The 19,920-nt window shown below is 41.8% G+C and overlaps 1 protein-coding gene across 2 annotated transcripts in view; it reads right to left on the bottom strand.

The window, feature by feature from the left end:
- ZBTB43 (zinc finger and BTB domain containing 43) overlaps positions 1-17,932 on the bottom strand; it is a 29,988-nt gene extending 12,056 nt beyond the window's left edge. Inside the window, exons 1-2 of one of the 2 annotated variants that reach the window (XM_020874660.2) lie at positions 17,823-17,932; positions 12,078-12,201 (exon numbers count right to left, since the gene is read on the bottom strand). The gene's annotated coding sequence lies outside the window, so the exon portion shown is untranslated. The remainder of the gene's footprint in view (positions 1-12,077; positions 12,202-17,822) is intronic. The other variant, XM_020874667.2, reaches the window with a different exon arrangement.
- Between the last annotated feature and the right edge of the window lie 1,988 nt (positions 17,933-19,920).

Below are 19,920 nucleotides of genomic sequence, written 5' to 3'. Positions count from 1 at the left end.
ATGTACGCCATCTATCTGGGGCCAGTATCCGGCATTTTCACATCCTGAGTTCCCTCACGGCTCACCAGTTCACCATCCTGGTGGCTGAAACTGCTACTGACAATGACATCCTTGTTTACTGATATGGAGGGAAATATTCCACTTCTCAGTGGAAAGTAAGAGACAACAGAGAATGTGAAAGCAGCAAGAAAGCAGCCACTCATCACCTAAAAGGGATCCTCAGTAAGACTTGGACTTCCCTGGTAGCTCAGACAGTAAAGAGTCTGCCTGAAGTGCAGGAGACCTGGGTTCCAACCCTGGGTCAGGAAGATCCCCTGGAGAAGGGAATGGCAACCAACTCCAGTATTCTTGCCTTGGGGAACTGAATGGGCAGAGGAGCCTGGCAGGCTACACCCTATGGGGTCGCAGAGTCAGGCACATGACTGAGTGACTAACACTTTCACTTTCAGTAAGACTAACAGCTAATTGCTAATCAAAAACCATGGGGCTCAGAAGGCAGCGCATGACATATTTAAAGTGCGACAAGAAAGATCCGTCAACAAGGAATTTGATATCTGCAAAACTATCCTTTCAAGAATGAAGGAGATCCAATGGCTAAGACTGCACTCTCAACACAGGCAGCCTGGGTTTGATCCTTGGTCAGGAAACTAGATTTCACAGGCTACAACTAAGAGTTCACATATTGCAACTAAGAGTTCGCACACCACACCTAAGACCCAACACAGCCAAATGAGTAAATATTAAAAAAAAAAAAAAAAAAGGAGAAATTAAGACATTCCCAGATAAACAAAAGCTAATGGTTTTGCAACTGGTAGGTTTCCTCTATAAATGATAAAGGTATCCTTCAGGCTGAAATAAAAGAACACTTGATAGTAATTCAAAGCATACGAACAAATAGGCTACCAGTAAAAGTAATGGCATAGGTAAATGTAAGAGCCGATATTATTATACTTTTGCTTTACAACTCCTCTGTTTTCCTGAATGATTTAAAAGGCAAATGAATAAAATAACTATAAGTCTATGTCACTGGGCACACAATGTATTAAGACAGGGGTCCCCAACCTCCGGGCTGCAGATCAGCACCTCCTGTTAGATCAGAGGTGGCGCTGGATTAGAAATAAAGTGTACAATAAATGTAATGCACTTGAATCATCCTGAAACCACCCCCTCCAGCCCTGCTCTGTGGAAAAACTGTCTTCCATGAAAAAGGTCCCTGGTGCCAAAAAGGTTGGTGACTGCTGTATTAAGATGTAATCACTGGCAATAACAATATGAAGAGGGAGGGATGAAGATGTATAGGAGTAGAGTTTTCACATATTACCGATCAGTCAGTTAAGCTGCTCAGTCATGTCCGACTCTTTGCGACCCCATGGACTGCAGCACGCCAGGCCTCCCTGTCCATCACCAACTCCCAGAGTTTGCTCAAACTCATGTCCATCGAGTTGGTGATGCCATCCAACTAACTTATTCTCTGTCGTCCCCTTTTCCTGTCTTCAATCTTTTCCAGCATCAAGGTCTTTTCCAATGAGTCTGTTCTTTGCATCAGGTGGCCCAAGTACTGGCGCTTCAGCATCAGTCCTTCCAATGAATATTCAGGACTGATTTCCTTTAGGATTGACTGGTTTGCAGTCTAAGTCCCTTGCAGTCCAAGGGACTCTCAAGAGTCTTCTCCAATATCACAGTTCAAAAGTATCAATTCTTCAGCGCTCAGCTTTCTTTATGGTCCAACGCTCACATCCATATATGACTACTGGAAAAAACCATAGCTTTAACTAGACGGTCCTTTGTCGGCAAAGTATAACCTCTGCTTTTTAATATACTACTGATAATAGCTTGTTATAAGTTTTAAGATGTTAACTGTAAACCTCAAGATAACTACTAATAACTAAAAATATACATAAAAAGGAAAGAAGGAAATCAAAACAATATATAAAATAAAAATCTCAACTAAAAGGGAATAAGGGGGGGTTCAAGATGGTGGAGTAGAAGGACGTGCACTCAAGTCCTCCTGCGAGAGCACCAAAATCACAACTAGCTGTTGAACAACCATTGACAGGACGACGCTGGAACCTACCAAAAAAAGATACCCCTCATCCAAAGAGAAAGAAGAAGTGAAACCGCAGGAGGGGCACAATCACAATAAAATCTAATCCCATACCTGCTGGGTGGGTGATCCACGAACTGGAGAATAATACCAAAGAAGTTTTCCCACTGTTGTGACGGTTCTAAATCCCATGTCAGGCTGCCCAGCCTGGGGACTCAATAAGGGACTGGGAATCCCCAGGGAATCTGACCTTGAAAGCCAGTAGGAGTTGATTACAAGACTTCCACAGGACTGGGGGAAACAGAGACTCCACTTCAGTCTTGGAGGGCACAAACAAAATCTTGCGGACACCAAGCTTCAGAGGAAAGCAGCAATGACTCCACAAGAAACTGATCTAAAACTACCTGCTCGTGTTGGAGGGTCTCCAGTGGAGGTGTGGGTCAGCAGGGGCTGACCACAGGGATGGGGGAACTGGCAGCAGCTGTCTGGGAAGGTCTTCTCTTCAACTCTTTTGGAGGTTGCCATCACCCTGACCACAGAGCCCAGAGACCAGAGGGCTGGATCGCCTTAGGCCCAAAAACTACCAGGGAGGGAGCGCAACCCCACCCATCAGCAGATAACTGGATTAAAGCTTTACAGAGCAAGGCCCTGCCCACCAAGCAAGACCCAGTTTTTCCCACCACCAGTAAACTCCAATCAGGAAGCTTACACAAACCTCTTACCCTCCTCCATCAGAGGGCAGACAGAAGCAGCAAGAACCACAATCCCACAACTAAGACAAAATCACTTTACAGAAAGTTAATCAGCATTAAAAGTAGGAAGTTACGTCCCAGATGAAGGGACAAGATAAAATTCCAGAAAAACAAATAAAAGAAGTGGAGATAGGCAATCTTCCAGAAAAAGAATGTAGAATAATGACAGTGAATATGATTCAGGATCTAGCAAAAAGAAAGGAGGCAAAGACTGAGACGATGAAAGAAATGTTTACCAAAAACCTAAAAGGCAATAAGGGAAACAAAAAACATATAAGATACACAGAAAATAGCTAGAAATAAACAGTAGAAATAAATCCTTCTTTATCAGTGATGAAGTAGATTAAGCTCTCCAATTAAAAGGCAAGAGACTTGGAAAATGGGTTAAAAAACACGGTCTATACATTGTTTATAAGAGACTCACTTTAGTTACAAAGGCACAAGGATGTTCAAAGTAAAATAGTGGAAAAGGTGATTCATGCAAAGAGAAACCGAAAGAGAGCTGGGGTGACTATATTATTATCAGACAAAATAGATTTTAAGTCAAAAAGGTTACAAGAACAAAGATGGATATTATATACTGATAAAAGTTTCACTCTTTCAAGAATGTATGACAAAAACATATATGCACCTAATGAAAGAAATATATATGAAGCAGAAATGAACAGAACTGAAGAGAGAAACATACAGATGTACACTAACAGGTGGAGACTTCAACACCTCTAGAAAAATAGGACAAAAGCTCTGTAAGGAAAGAGAGGACTTCAACAACATTGTAAGTCAATCATATTGAGAAGACACACAGAGAACATGACAGAAAGGAATGAGGCTGATACACACTACAATGTGGGTGAACACTGAAACACTACACTCAACAAGCTAAACATTCAGGGAAGTCAGAAACGAAGTACAAATGTTGTAGAATTCTACTTTTGTGAAATATCTAGAAGAGACAAATACAGAGAAAGTAGATTAGAGGTTGTCACAGGTTCGGCTGAATAAGGAATGGGGAGTTATTGCTTAATGGATAGAGTTTCTATTTGGGGTGACGAAAATATTCTGGAACTAGAAAGTGGTGCTGACTGTAATATACTGGAATATAAGTCATGTCATGCACAATACTGGAATATGAGTAACCTGAAAATAGTTAAAGTAGAAATTGAATGACATGTATTTTTCACAAAAACAATTGGAAAAAGATCATGTAACTTTATTTTAATTCTGTCAAGATGGTAATAATCTTTGTGATTTAATAAACATTTGACCTCTACCCTTAAATTTGAATGATTTTGGCACTTTGACATACTCTCTTACCTTGTAACATGTAAAGTCTAAATCTCTCCTGCAGGTTTCCCTGTTACATAAGCAATACTGGGCTTCCCAGGCAGCGCTGCGGTAAAGAGCCCACCTACTAGTGAAGGAGACACCAAAGTCACGGCGTCTGACCGCCAGGTACGGAAGGCCCCTTGGAGCACAAACAGCAGCCTGCTCCAGGACTCTGGCCTAGAAAAGTTCATGGCAGGCTACAGTCCATGGGGTCGCAAAGAGCTGGACACGACAGCACAACAAAGCAGAAAACAATATTTACAAATTCACAGGCAACTGATGCCTACATAGTAGTAGTTGCTATTTCAATTGCTAAGAGTTTCACAGAAGTAATTAACTCACCACAAAAGAACATTTTAAAAAGTACCACAACATAAAACACTATGTGCACAGTACTAGGGGGATTTCTAAGACGATGAAGAACGTCACTGTCCAGAATTTATCATCCGGTAGGGGGATTATTCTAAAGTTTATTTTTCTGGGCTCAAAAATCACTGCAGATGGTGAGTGCAGCCATGAAGTTAAAAGACGCTTACTCCTTGGGAGGAAAGTTATGACCAACCTAGACAGCATGTTGAAAAGCAGAGACTAGTCAACAAAGGTCCGTCTAGTCAAGACTATGATTTTTCCAGTGGTCATGTATGGATGTGAGAGTTGGACTATAAAGTTGAGCACTGAAGAATTGATGCTTTTGAACCGTGGTGTTGGAGAAGACTCTTTGAGAATCCCTTGGACTGCAAAAAGATCCAACCAGTTCATCTTAAAGGAAGGAAATCAGTCCTGAATATTCATTGGAAGGAGTGATGCTGAAGCTGAAACTCCAACCCTTTGGTGACCTGATGCAAAGAGCTGACTCATTTGAAAAGATCCTGACGCTGGGAAAGATTGAAGGCAGGAAGAGAAGGGGACAATAGAAGATGAGATAGTTGGATGACATCACCGACTCAATAGGCATGGGTTTGGGTGAACTACAGGAGTTGGTGATGGACAGGGAGGCCTGGTGTGCTGTAGTTCATGGGGTTGTAGAGTCAGACATAACTGAGCAACTGAACTGAACTGAGGGGGATGAAAAAAAAAATACAACCCCCCCCCCATGCATATAACCCTGTTATTCAAAGGAAAGCCTGATATAAGCACCATAAGAGAATTACAAATCATGAAGAATTCAGAGGAGGGAACATGGTGTATTCTAAAGTTATATATCTTGTCACTATAAATTTTGGTGGTCACCAGACTAAGAGGAAGACTTGAAAGCAGCATATAATTCTTTCCATCTACTACATCCAAACCAAAAAAATCTAAGAAATAAAAAGATTAGCCTGAAAAGCAGGGATCAGAGTTATCTTTACGTAACAAATTTTAATTAAGGATCTAGTGGAGATGGGGCCAGGCTAAAGGGAGACCATGCCCTGGCAACTCCCCCTGCTACACCAGGCAATTCTGGCAGCAGGGATCAGGAAGGCCCATAGTTAAAGAGGGCAAACCACAGGAAAGGTCCTGCACACTGGCAACATTCAGAGATGGCTGCACTGGGCACCAAAGGTTGCACACTGCCTCAGCAGAAAATTTTTAAAGATTTGATATGAGAGGGTGGGAGCTCATCAGTAGTCCCAGGAAGGAAGCAAAGACATAGCCCATCCTTTGTCAGCGAGACCACAGAAACACAAGTTGGCCCCTGGTAAAACAATTTTACCAACACAGAACAAAGTGCATGCTCAAGTTTACCTAACAATGTCTCAACCTAGCCTCCAGGCCCAGTTGTGTTTTTTTTTTTTTTTTTTTAAACTCAAGTTATAACACTGATGTCAATATCATCAGCCCATCCTCCAGCAAAAGACCTAACAGTTGATTATAACAGCATTCAGGCATAAAGAACCCCAAATGATCTACCCAAAAAGGGGGAAACTTTCAGACCTGAACAAAATGTTTCCCAACACTGTTTTATTCTGTAAACAGATTCTACAATAATCAAAAAGAAGAAAATAGTAAAGTGTAAACAAAGAGTACAGTTTAGATAGTCTTTTTAAACTGATGTTTTCCACAAGCATGAAAACACGATTTCTGTATATGGAAATTTAAGGAAGATAAAGCAGTAGAATGATGCAAAAAGAACAAGATATAAGGAAACTAAAAGACAGCAGAAATTTAAACAGGCGGTAAGGAGTAGAAAATGGAATCAATAATGTGGAAGCACAGGATAAAAATAGGATAACAGCAAGGTAGAAGATAACAGGAGAATAGAGAAGATCCAACATATGGCTAGTTAGCATCCTTGAAAGAAGAACAAAATGAATGGAGCAGAAGGAATAATCAAAGTATCTAATAGAAGAAAACTTCCCTGAGTGTAAAACCTTGAGTATTTAGGAGAGTCTTGCCTCAACAGTGGGAACAAATTAGCTTCAGACAAAATGTAATTCTGGTTCCATTCAATAAAGTTTAAAAACAAGCCTCAAAAGGATAAAAATATTTCCTAGTAACTTAAATGTGCTCCAGAACAAAGCTTAAGGATATTTATACAACACAAAAAATCTAGAACCCACTAAGGTAAAGTTCATGTATGCCATCCAACAACAACAAAAAAATCACCTTGCATGCAAAGAAGGAAAATATAATTTATAATAAGGAGAGAGAGAAAAAAAACTGATCAACAGAAACAGACCCAGAAACGACAGACATCTACAATTGGTAGAAAATTCTACATTTCATATGTTCACAAAACTTAAGCATAGTAGGTACACAGGAAAACTAACACACAGGAACTCCAAAATTGGACTATAAATTAAAAGACAAACACTGGCTGGGAATAACAATGGGATTAACAACGAAGAAGAAAAGATTAGCGACTGAGCGACAAGAGTGACTGAACAACAACAAATAATAATGTAAAATTAGCAATGTCAAATTCAGAAAATTAGGAATAAGAAATGAAACAAAATGTAATCACATGATAGAAACTTTTTAAAACAGAAGACATTTTTCCCCTAATATATTTCAATGTCACATTGATTAAAAAGAAAAAAAAAAAACTTCATAGAAGAACAGACACACCTAAAGAGATAAGTAACTGTGGAGAAATGACAAAGCATATGCAAATGACCATCCAAAGCTCACCAGGCCCAGTATATTTTATGAGAAAATTCTTTAAAACTAATTCCTATGTTGTATAAACTGTTTCAGAGGAGGAAGAAAGGGGAAAGGGAACAGAGATATAAGAAAACTTGCTAATTATTTTTTTTTTATAAAACCACAGTATCAAAAATGGACAAAGAAAAAACATAACTCACGTATTAACACAGAAAAGAAAAATGATGAACTACGCAGCATTTTGCTTTAATTTCCTGTAGGCTGAGTGTATTATGAGTGCGGCACACTGAAGTAGCTGAGTTACTGGTACTATCACACTGAGGGCAAGGTCCTGTTTTATGGTAAAATTACCACCAGAAGACCCTCTCAAAAGCTTTCTTTCATTCAAGACCACCTCTGGTGGCATGGGCATCACTGCCTGTGCTTCCTTCTACAAGTGACAGGGGTAGTGAGAGATAAATCTGAAAAGAATGACTGGTACTACCCTGATGAAGGCCGAGTCTGAGCTTTAAATGGGGGCACTGGGGTCAGCACTGAAAACTTTTGTGTGACATGCTGTGAAAAATGTTAGGAAAGGATAATTTATGGATGGACTTTAAGCAGGAGTGGGCTTTTCTGGTGGCTCAGAGGTTAAAGCGTCTGCCTGCAATGCAGGAGACCGGGGCTTGATCCCTGGGTCGGGAAGATTCCCTGGAGAAGGAAATTGCAACCCTCTTCAGTACTCTTACCTAGAGAATCCCATGGACAGAGAAGCCTAGTACTCTACAGTCCACGGGGTCACAAAGAGTCGGACACGACTTAGCAATTTCACTTTCACTTTCAAAGCAGGAGCAAGCCTAAAGTAAAGCCTAACTCTAAGCTTTCAGTAAATATGGTCTAGGTTTGAGGCAATGAAAGTAACAATGAATATGGAAAACAGAATCAATGGGACCTACTGAATCAGTAGGCAGGAAGATACAGAGTAGGCCAAAGTACACATAATACTATCAAGAAAGAGAAAACATAACTTACAACATGGGAGAAAATATACCCAAATCATGTAACTTATAAGTAACTTGTATCCAGAATACATACAGTGGTGGTAAGTGGTATGGTACCTGACTCTTCACAACCCTATAGACTGTAGCCCACCAGGCTTTTCTGTCCACAAAAATTTCCAGGCAAGAATACTGGAGTGGGTTGCCACTTCCTACTCCAGAATACATAAAGAATTCTTAAAATTCAATAATAAAAAGACTACACAACGAAAAATGGGTCAAGGATTTGAACAGACATTTCTCCAAGTAAGACATACAAAAGATGTCCCGTATCATTATTCATTAGGGAAATGCAAATTGAAATTATAATGAGCTATTGCTTCTCACCCACTTGGATGGCTTTGATAAGACAGACACTAACAAGAGTTGGAGAGGATGTGGAAGGATTAGGACCCTTATACACTGCTGGTACAGCTGTCTGCTGTCATGCTGTTTGTTTAAACTATATGCTGAGTCCATCAAGAGAAATGCCTGGCTGGATGAGTTACAAGCCAGAATCAAGACAGGCGGGAGAAACATCAACATCAACATCAGTATCAACAACCTCAGATATGTAGATGACACCGCGCTAATGACAGGAACTAAAGAGCCTCTTGATGAGGGTGGAAGAGGAGAGTGAAAGAGCCGAGTTAAGACTAAACATAAAAAAAGCTAAGACCATGGCATCCAGCCCAATTACTGCATGGCAAATAGAAGGGGAAAAGGTGAAAGTAGTGACAGATTTCCTCTTCTTGGGCTCCAAGATCACTGCAGATGGTGACTGCAGCCATGAAATCAGATGATTGCTTCTTGGCAGAAAAGCGATGACAAACCTAGAAACTGTATTGAAAAGCAGAGACATTACTCTGCTGACAAAGGTCTGTATAGTCAAGGCTATGGTCTTCCCAGTGGTCAAGTATGGTTTTAAGAGCTGGACCGTAAAGGCAGAACACCAAAGAATTGATGCCTTCAAACTGTGGTGCTGGAGAAGACTCCTGAAAGTCGCTTGGAAAGCAAGGAGATCAAACGGGTCAATCTTAAGTGAAATCAACCCTGAATATTCACTGGAAGGACTGATGCTGAAGCTGAAGCTCCAGTATTTTGGTCATCTGATGCAAACAGATGACTCACTGGAAAAGTCCCTAATGCTGGGAAAGATCAAGGGCAGAAGTAAAAGAGGGTGTCAGAGGATGAGATGGCGGGACGGCATTACCAATACAATGAACATGAACTTGAGCAAACTCTGAGAGATGGTGAGGGCAGGGTGGCCTGACGTGCTGCAGTTCATGGGGTTGCAAAGAGTCAGACACGACTGGGCGCCTGAACAACAACACTGCTAGTGGGAATGTAAAATGGTGCATCCACTTTAGAAAACAGTTTTGTAGCTCCTCAAAAAGTTAAACAGGGTTATCATGTAACTCAACAATTCTACTCTTTGGTGTCTACCCAAAATGAAAACACGATGTCCACAGAAAACATACATGAATGTCTATAACAGCATTATTCATGATGGCCCAAAACTGGAAATAACCCAAATGTCCTCAACTGATGACTGAATAGAACATGGCGTATCTATACAATGGAATATCATTCCATTTTATTACAGACTACATGTATTATAACATCCTTTTGCTGATAAAAATGAAGTATTGATATATACCAGAAGTCTAAACCTTGAAACAATATGCCAAGTGAAAGAAGTCAGACACAAAAGGCTAAATCTTGTATGACCCCATTGACATGAAATGTCCAGAATAGGGAATTTCAGAGGCAAAAAGTAAGTCAGCAGTTGCAAGAAAACTACAGGGCAAGGAAATGAGGAGTGACTGCTAATGAGGAGTGACTGCTAACTGGTTTGTTTCAAAGGGGAGACAAAAATTCTAAAATTAAATTGTGGTGGTGGTGTTCAGTCACTAAGTTGTATCCGACTCTTTGAGACCCCATGGACTACAGCACGCCAGGCTTCCCTGTCCTTCACTATCTCCCTGAGTTCGCTCAAACTCATGTCCACTGAGTTGGTGATGCCATCCAACCACCTCATCCTTTGTTGCCCTCTTCTCCTACTGCCCTCAATCTTTGATGGGTATTTGACTCATTGAATATACTAAAAAAACTCTTAATTGCATATGAATTATGTCATGATAAAGCAGTTTTTAAAAACAGAGTAATGCAAGATAAACTAGTTGGGCCTCCCAGGTGGTGCTAGTTGTAAAGAACCCACCTGCCAAAGCAGGAGACATAGAGATATGGGTTCAATCCCTTTGTTGGGAAGATCCCCTGGAGGAGGGCATGGCAACCCACTCCAGTATTCTTGCCCGGAGAATCCAATGGACAGAGGGGCCTGGTGGGCTACAGTTCATACGGTTGTAAAGAGTTGGACACAACTGAAGTGACTTAGCATGCATGCAAGGTAAACTAGTTACCAATCACATTGGGTAACTAGGACAACGTCATAATTAGTAGGAGAGGTAATCGCATGGACCATTTATCTAATGAATGTATTGTAACAGATTCTATGCAAAGCACTTTATGTATTCTCATAAATTAATCTTCATAAAAAAACCACTTGATAAGATATTTCTTACTCCTATTGTAAAGAATAAAAAATAGATAAAAGAGGCTAAACTATGTACCTAAGGTCATATAACCAGTAAGTGATGAAGCTGGAACTTAAATTCAAAACACTGGCTCAGACCCAACAGTCTGAGAGATGAGGCAGTACGGAAGGTAAAGATAAGTATTTTCACAAATAACTGAAACATCTACAATGTGCAATGCAATCAGAGCAAATTATTCACCATCTTCAGACTTAATGAAGTACTAGCAATTTTATGTCACCTTATACAGTTCTTTTTTTTTAAAATTCAACAGTTCTAAAACAAACACACCAATCCCAGCTAACTCCCTCCATCGTGCCCTAAGATAATCTGGTTTTTTAAAAATAAAACTTTTTTTTTTTTGACCATACCCCGTGGCATGCGAGAGGTACAACCAGGAATCAAACCTGAGGCCTCTGCAGTGGAGGCTCCCAGTCTTAACCACTGGACCACTAGGGAAGCTCTAATCTGGCTTTTTTTTCATTAAGAGAAGAGGACAAAGGGTAAATATTAAAGAATCATTGAACTAGATGACCTCCAAAATCTTTTCCAACTCTGATGAGTTTAATTGTAGCCTACATTTATTATTTAGCTGAGGAATTGTATGTCAAGCTTTATATACTGTTTAAACACCAATCACATATCCTAAAAACACACATGACAACAGTATAATAGGGAAGGTGACCCACTAGTGACTTTTCTTGAAGCCCTCCAGAGATTTCTTAATCAGAGTTTGTGGTAATTTGCATGCTCAATGTAGAGAGCACATTTAAACACAGTAAATGTTACTTTAGTAAATCTCTAGTCTGGTACAAATGTACAAAAATACCAACACCCCATGCCTACTTAAATACTTTAGGCAAATGCTTTACAGTTCACTAAGCAGACTATGTAAACTTGGGGCTGGCAATAGCCGTTATACCATCACACTCGTGAGTTAAACTGAAGCTCAGAAAGGTTAAAAGATCTGTCCAAGGTCAGATATCTCAGAAGTGGTATGTTAGGATTCAAACAGAAATGTAATTCCAAATCTAATATTTTTTGAAGTTAAAAAAAAAAGTCACAGAAAAGTTTCTTGGAAGTTAAATGCTTTAACAATACAAAGTATAGCAATGATTGGCATTAAAATGTGCAGTATCTACTCCTCAGAAGTAAAAGAACCTTCTGGTCTAGGGTAAATACATTATTTTTTACTGAAAAAGAAACCATTTTAGTAAGTAACTTTAAAAATTGTATTTTTAGCAAGTTTATAGCTTACCTAATGCAAAGTTGTATTCCTGGGATAAAATTCTTTATGCCATGACCATCAAAAGACAGTATGAATGAATGAGGAAGAGGAACCCATTTCCTAGTTTTGTTCCACACTAAAATCACAGTGCTTTCTGAAAAGAAAAATCACATCGAAAATGTGAGAGATGCTGGTGTCATTCACTGTGTACCAGTGTCTTGCTAATAAATACTGTATCTGTGGGTAACTGGCAAAGAAAAGTAATCATGACTGTTATTTTCAGCTTTTCTCTCTACGTTCTGAGCTGCTACCTTTGTAATTTTTTAAATAAAGTTTTAATTTTGGAATAAGTTTAGATTTATGGAAAAGTTACAAAAAGTGTTGAGGTCACTCAGTTTTCTTTAACTGTTAACATCTTGTATCACCATGGTTCAGTTCAGTTGCTCAGTTGTGTCAGACTCTTTGCAACCCCATGGACTGCAGCATGCCAAGCCTCCCTGTCCATCAACAACTCCTGTAGTATACTCAAACTCATGCCCATTGAGCCGGTGATGCCATCCAACTATCTCATCCACTGTCACCCCCTTCTCTTCCCACCTTCAATCCCTCCCAGCATCAGGGTCTTTTCCAATGAGTCAGCTCTGCGCATCAAGTGGCCAAAGTACTGGAGTTTCAGCTTCAGCATCAGCCCTTCCAATGAATATCCAGGACTAATTTCCTTTAGGATGGATTGGTTTGATCTCCTTGCAATCCAAGGGACTCTCAAGAGTCTTCTCCAACACCACAGTTCAAAAGCATCAATTCTTCAGCACTCAGCTTTCTTTATAGTCCAACTCTCACATCCATACATGACTACTGCAAAAACCACAGCTTTGACTAGATGGACCTTTGTTGGCAAAGTAATCTCTCTGCTTTTTACTAAGCTGTCTAGGTTCGTCATAACTTTTCTTCCAAGGAGCAAGTGTCTTTTAATTTCATGGCTGCAGTCACCATCTGCAGTGATTTTAGAGCCCCCCAAAATAAAGTCTATCACTGTTTCTACTGTTCCCCATCTATTTGCCATGAAGTAAAAGGACCAGATGCCATGATCTTAGTTTTCTGGAAGCTGAGTTTTAAGTCAACTTTTTCACTCTCCTCTTTCACTTTCATCAAGAGGCTCTTTACTTATTCTTTGCTTTCTGCCATAAGGGTGGTGTCATCTGTCTATCTGAGGTTATTGATATTTCTCCCAGCAATCTTGATTTCAGCTTGTGCTTCACCCAGTCCAGCATTTCTCATGATGTACTCTGCATATAAGTTAAATAAGCAGGGTGACAATATACAGCCTTCACGTATTCCTTTTCCCATTTGGAACCAGTCTGTTGTTCCACATCCGGTTCTAACTGTTGCTTCTTGACCTGCATACAGATTTCTTAGGAGGCAGGTCAGGTGGTCTGGTATTCCCCTCTCTTGAAGAATTTTCCAGTTTGCTGTGATCCACATAGTCAAAGGCTTTGGCATAGTCAATAAAGCAGAAGTAGATGTTTTTCTGGAACTCTCACTAGTCAATGCCTATGTAATTTTGCAGAATTAAACTACCCTGTGCAAAAGTATTTTTTGGCCTCTAGACCATTATCAATCAATACACCTCTATTTTCTAACTGAAACACACTCCCCATTCCCCCACCCAGCTACCACAACCCAATGGCTCAGTCGGTAAAGAATCTGCCTGCAATGTAGGAGACCCAGGTTCAGTCCTCCGGTCAGGAAGATCCCCCGGAGAAGGAAACAGCAACCCATTCCTGTATTCTTGCCTGAAAAATCCCACAGAGGAACCTGGCAGGCTCCAGTCCAAAGGGTCACAAAGTCAGACACAACTGAGCGACTGAGCACACAGAGTCAGAGAATTTGGTAAAACCTATCCTAGGATTTTTAAAAAACAAGCTACGTACTTTATGAAGTTTGATTCCCACCACAGCTGAATGTTTTATTTAAAACTTCAGGGCAAATAATCCATTGCGGAAAACTCTTTGCGATTCAAAAGAGAAGTTATTATTCTAACCACTAACTCTCCCCCTATCAGTCATCCTGCTATTGTTGTTGCTGTTCAGTGGCTCAGCTCAGCTGTGTCTCTTTTCGATCCCATGGACTGCAGCACACCAGGCTTCCCTGTCCTTCACCATCTCCAGGAGTTTGCTCAAACTCATGTCCACTGAGTTGGTGATGCCATCCACCACCTCATCCTGCCATAAACATTACAGTAATGCCAAGGAAATGTGTTTTAACTGCATTCTCATATTCATTAGAATTCAGGATTAGAAGCTGAATCAAGAAAGCAGAAGGAAGAAATAGGAAGGAACAGTACTTGCTGTTTTACATGTTCCACAACACACACAACCAAAGGTTTTTTTTCCCTTCAATGTTACAAATAAGACAAAAATCTCTTTGTATTTTAATTGCAAACATAAATAGGGTAAAACGGAAAGGTTCCTGAAAATAATATAGAGCTATAGTCAATTGATTATAAGAGGTACACTTTCACATTTCTGAAATCAGGATGTGACGGCCAGGTGGAAGTTATAATAGTTGTCTCTGCCTTAAACAGTACTAGAGCTTTCCTGAGAGCCTCACCGATGTTTCTGACAGCACACAGGACAAACTGCGGAAAAGCACAGGTGCAACTCTGAACTGAAAAGTATTCACAAGAGTAGGGATAGTAAGGTTAATGAACATTTTAATCAGTTTGTTTCGCTTTTCTTCTTTTTACAAATGTACTAGATTATAACTTTAAAATATCTAAATAAGTTTAAACATGTAAAAAAGCATATTTAATAGCTTAATTGGGCTTCCCAGGTGGTATAGTTGGTAAAGAATCTGCCTGCCAACGCAGGAGACTCAGGAATTGGAGGTTCAATCCCTGGGTGGGGAAGATCCCCTGGAGGAGGAAAAGGCTACCCACTCCAGTATTCTTGCCTGGGAAATCCCATGGACTGAGAAGCCAGGCAGGTTACAGTCCTTGGGGTCAGTGAGACATGACTGTATGACTTAGCATGCACACAGCAGTAGCTTAATTGCCAGAGTTTTCTCTTCCTTTGGTGGTACATAAAATAATCGATGATATCAAGGGATTCAATATGGCAGTAATTCGGCTGCTACATCTCATAAGAAAGCTTGATAAACTAGCTTACAAACTGACAGCTTAGATAAGAACACATAATAAAACAAAGGTCTCTTCCACCAGAAAACACACAATAACACATAATTTTTCATTATTATAATAAAAGGACTATTTTTCTTCATGTGAAAAGTAAAACCATCCTCTAGTTTCCTGCTTATGTAGCAGGTTTCTGCACTGAATCCAATGAATACAGAGGGAGAGTCAGGGTGCTAAAAGTAGAAAATTTTAACTAAATTCTTTTAACCAAACGCCTTTTCTAAGGACCTTGGCTGTTGAGACCAGGCATCAAGAAACCTCAGTTCAACTAAATGTTCTTAAAAGCTACAGGATGGAATTTTTTAAATCACATTTTCAAAGAGCTTGTTAGTTCCAGGAATCTACACTCAACAACTTTCTTTTTTGGTCCTGTGGTAAAATATACTTAACATAAAATTTACCATTGTAACCATTTAAAGTTTACAATTAGTGGCATTAAGTACATTTATGCAGTTGTGCAGCCATCACCATTGTCTGTTTGCAGAAATTTTTCATCATCCCAAACTAAAACCCTGTATCCATTAAATAATAATTTTCCATCCTCTTCTCCCCCTCGAGGTTGAGCAGGGCCCTGTGGGGCTCCAGGACACTGAGGTCTTTTTGTCCCCCATTTCTCATAGGCAAGACTCCAGCCTCCACAAGGTTCTCTTAGTTCCAAAGGGCAGAACAGTTGCCAATCAAGGGAGAAGCAGCCAAGAAATCACCTGAGGTAAGATTAAAGGGACCAGAGAGGCTCATCAAGATTAGGAGAATGGACCTAAGACCCTGTTTGCAAGTGCGTGCTCAGTGACCCCGCAGAATACAGCCTACTAGGCTCCTCTGTCCATGGGATTTTCCAGGCAAGAATACTCAAGAGGGTTGCTATTTATACCCCAGGGGAATCTTCCCAACCCAGGAACTGAACCCAAGTCTCTTGAGTCTCCTGCATTGGCAGGTGGATTCTTTACCACTGTGCCATCTGGGAAGCCCACCTAAGACCCTGCACACACCCTAATCTTGTCAGCAATCCCACCCTTTTGAAACTTTGCAGAAGAACGCCAGACTGTTTCTGCCTTAATCCTATCACACATCACAGTCTATCTAACCTCTCCCTATTCACCTGGGAGTGGCGCACAGCTATTGAGGTCCAGCTGTGTTCCCCATTTGCCTGGCAAAGCAGTAAAGCCACTCTTTCCTTCTCTTTCATGACTCTCTGTATTTCTGTTGGGCACTGGTGCATAGAGAGCCAAGATCTTGCCAACACCCTCAGCCCCTGGCAAAACTATACTCCACCTTCTGTCTCCATGAATTTGCCTATTCTAAATACCTCATATAAGTGGACTCATTCAATATTTGTTCTTTTAGGTCCAGCTTACTTCTCCAGCGAATACTTTTGTAGAGCAAAGAATGAACCCCAAGTGACTAGGCTTCTCACAATTTAACAGTACATAGTGACACGATCTTTGGATTAAGCATACAGCTCTCCCAGAAATCCTGCTACTGCCCCACGAGTCCCAACGGCCAGAGGATTTCTGACAGACCCTTCCTCAGCTGGTAAACAGGACTGGTTAAGCGGTGGTAACTCAGAGAACAGGCTCCTTAGAACCCTGGGAGCCACATGAATGGAGCAAAGGGAAGTAGAGTCGGCAGTTCTGAAAAACCATGGCTAAGAAAAAGCAAGGATTCATCAGCTACTTTGGCCTGCAGATGGCCTTCTCTCTGTCCTCCAGGAGCTCCTACACCCTGACTGTTTGGGCGACACCTGTCAGAGCTGAGGTCAGACTGCAGTCCAGTCGCTGATCATGTCACCAGTGTAGGAAGCTGCACAGGGTCATGAGTCACCTTCCATGGCTCAGAGGTCCGGGCAGGCCTGCCCCACCCAGAGAAACCCAGTGAGGAGAGGCAGAAACAAGAGAGAAAGACACACGACTGGCAGAGAAGCACAGAATGACTAAAGAGCTGGACCGACAGGCAGGCAGTGAATTAGACTAAGGACTAAGAGGGAAACACGGGGTCAAGGGACACAGAAGGTGGAAACAGAAATGAAGACAGGATCCAGATACTCGGCGATGGGTTCGAGAGAAACACAAAGCTGACAGAGGCCGAGATAATAGGCATAAAGGGCAGGTGACGACAGGTGACACAGACAGCAAAAGAGGAGAAACGCAGAGGTAAACAGAGACCAGCATCAGCGAAGTCCCAAGCGCAGTCCTTCTCTTCGACTCAATCGAGAGGTCGCCAAGCCGCGCCCACTCCGCGCCCCCGAAAGGCAGGAGGGGCGGTCTGACCGGGGGAAGGGGGGTGGCGGGATCTCTAAGCGCTCTGGCCCGCCGAGGTTCGTCACCGGAGGTTGACCTTGGACGAGACGCTGCTTCGGGGGCCTCGGTGTCGCTGCACGAACTCCGGGCTGGCCAGAGACCGCAAGAGTCGGACCCGGGGCGCCGGGACTCCAACGGTCCCGCGAGCGGCTTCAGCATCCCGGTCGGCGTAATGGGCCTGGCGGTGTCAGCGGTGAGCGCGCCGAAACCTGCAGAGAACCCCTTAAACCTCTCCGGTTTCCATTCCTGCCCCCCTTGCTACGCGTTGTCCTGACTCTGCCATACCTGCCAAGGGCTCGGTGCTCACATAGCCCGCCGGTGGGATACTTTACGCCGCCACCGGCGCCGGGCCCGCTCAAGCCGTTGCTGCCGCGACCGCCTCAGTCTGCGCCTCCCGCCCCCGGAAACGCTTCCCGGTCCCGCCCCCTAAAACTGCCAGTGCTTCCGGGGGTGCGGCTGAAAGAAAGCGATGTGCGCATGCGGGACTCGCGTTAGGGGCGGGGCGTCAGGCGCGTGCTCCGAGAGAACCCGCGACTGCGCAGTACAGCCCGGAGGAGGTCAGTCTCCTTTAGGTACTCTAGGACCTCCGCTGACTTTTGCGGAGAGGTGTGCTAAACACTTTGGCCTATCTCAGCTTGTGTAATAGAGATATGTCAAATCCTTTACTGGCTCCATAGCGCCTTTAGCTTGTAGCGGATGCTCGGTAAGAATTCAGTGAAGGGACCAATGCCCTCTCAAGCATTGTGCCGGGTTCCCCTAGGAAAAGCCTCACCCCAGTTGAATGACTCATAACTGGTCCAGACTATTCGTGATAAACGCATTCTTATTAGCCAGTAGTTGGACTAGGAATAGGCATGTGACCAATTTCTGGCCCATAATACTTATAGAAGCCATCTCTTGGGGCTTCTGTAAAAGTTTTTGTTTATTCTGTTCTTGTTTTCAAAGTCCACCAAGACTTCTAGTTGAATATGCTCAAGTGTTTTGCAGCTTTTACTTTCTTCCTGTCTCTAAGCAGACATAAAGGTTGAAAATTCAGTCACTGGCATGTGCCTGTGATATGACAAATGCTAAGGCCAACGAAGCAGAAAGATTGAGAGAGCCTAGTTCTCAGATGAGGTTAAGCTACAGTCCCAGGTTTGGACTGTGTATCCCTGGATGTTTGTTGTATGAGCTTTGCGACTAGTAAGTGGCACAACTTCAGTTAAGCCCTGCAGTCTGGCTCCAGACCCAAGCTCTCAGCTCTGTAGGACTGCTTTGGTCTTGGGCTTTCTTTGGCAATATTATAGACTGCTCAGTTGCTCAGGTGTGTCTGACTCTGTAACCCCATGGACTGTAGCCTGCCAGGCTCCTTGGTCCATGAAATTTTCCAGGCAGGAATACTGAAGTGGGTTGCCATTTCCTACTCCAGGTGATCTTCCTGACCAAGGGATCAAACCCAAGTCTCTTGCATCTCCTGCATTGGCAGGCAGATTCTTACCACTGCACCACCTGGGAAGCCCGTTAATAGACTACATATCTCCAAGTATAAGAGCAACAAAATAGATGAAATTGCTAGGAGAAATATTGAAAATATGAACTCACAATCAAAAAACAAAACCCGTAGGCAGAGAAGACAATCAGCAGTGTCAGATACACTTTAAGTGTCTAGCTCATTGGAAGGGTTAAACAACTAATGAGGTACAACTGAAGAGAAATTCCTGAGCTAAAAAATAGATTTGAAGAAAATAATCCAAAAGCCATCCCAGAGAGATAAGGAAATGAAAAAGAGTGAGGTCTGCTGCTGCTGCTGCTATGCTGCATCAGTCATGTCCGACTCTCTTTTATGTTAGAAGATAATAAAGTGAATATGAACAAAGTAGTTGTCAAATATTGATGGCTGAGAATTTTCCAGAATTGAAGAAAGAGAAGCAGCCTCAGGAAACACCAGGAATCCCGAGTAGGGTTGGGGAAAAGAAAACCTAGATCTGGTGAAACTGCAGAACACCAAAGCATGAGATTAAAAGTAGATAGAGAAGAAAGTCAGATTCTACCATAGAATGATAGTGATACCAACTCCTGGCTACTCAACAGCAATAATGGGAGCAATGATAATAATAATAGCATAAAATAATATGATTAATGGAATAATAGCCTTAACAAGATGAGAGAAAATAATCTTATACCTAGAATTGTATACTTAGCAAATAATCTTTCAAAACATGAAAACATAATACTTTTCAGATCAACAAAAACTAAGAGTTACTACCAACAGAACCTAACTGAAGCATCTCTTAGAAGATATATTTGAGGAAGAAATAAAATGATCCCAAGAGGAAAAACTGAGGAACAGTAAGGATTAGCGAGCACATAAAATGGCAAACATAGGTAAATATAAACAAACATT

The sequence above is a fragment of the Odocoileus virginianus genome, chromosome 2 (genome assembly GCF_023699985.2).
Source record: "Odocoileus virginianus isolate 20LAN1187 ecotype Illinois chromosome 2, Ovbor_1.2, whole genome shotgun sequence".
Classification (NCBI taxonomy): domain Eukaryota; kingdom Metazoa; phylum Chordata; class Mammalia; order Artiodactyla; family Cervidae; genus Odocoileus; species Odocoileus virginianus.
Note: the sequence above shows the minus strand (reverse complement) of the source record. Positions and strands in the feature narration are given on the sequence as shown.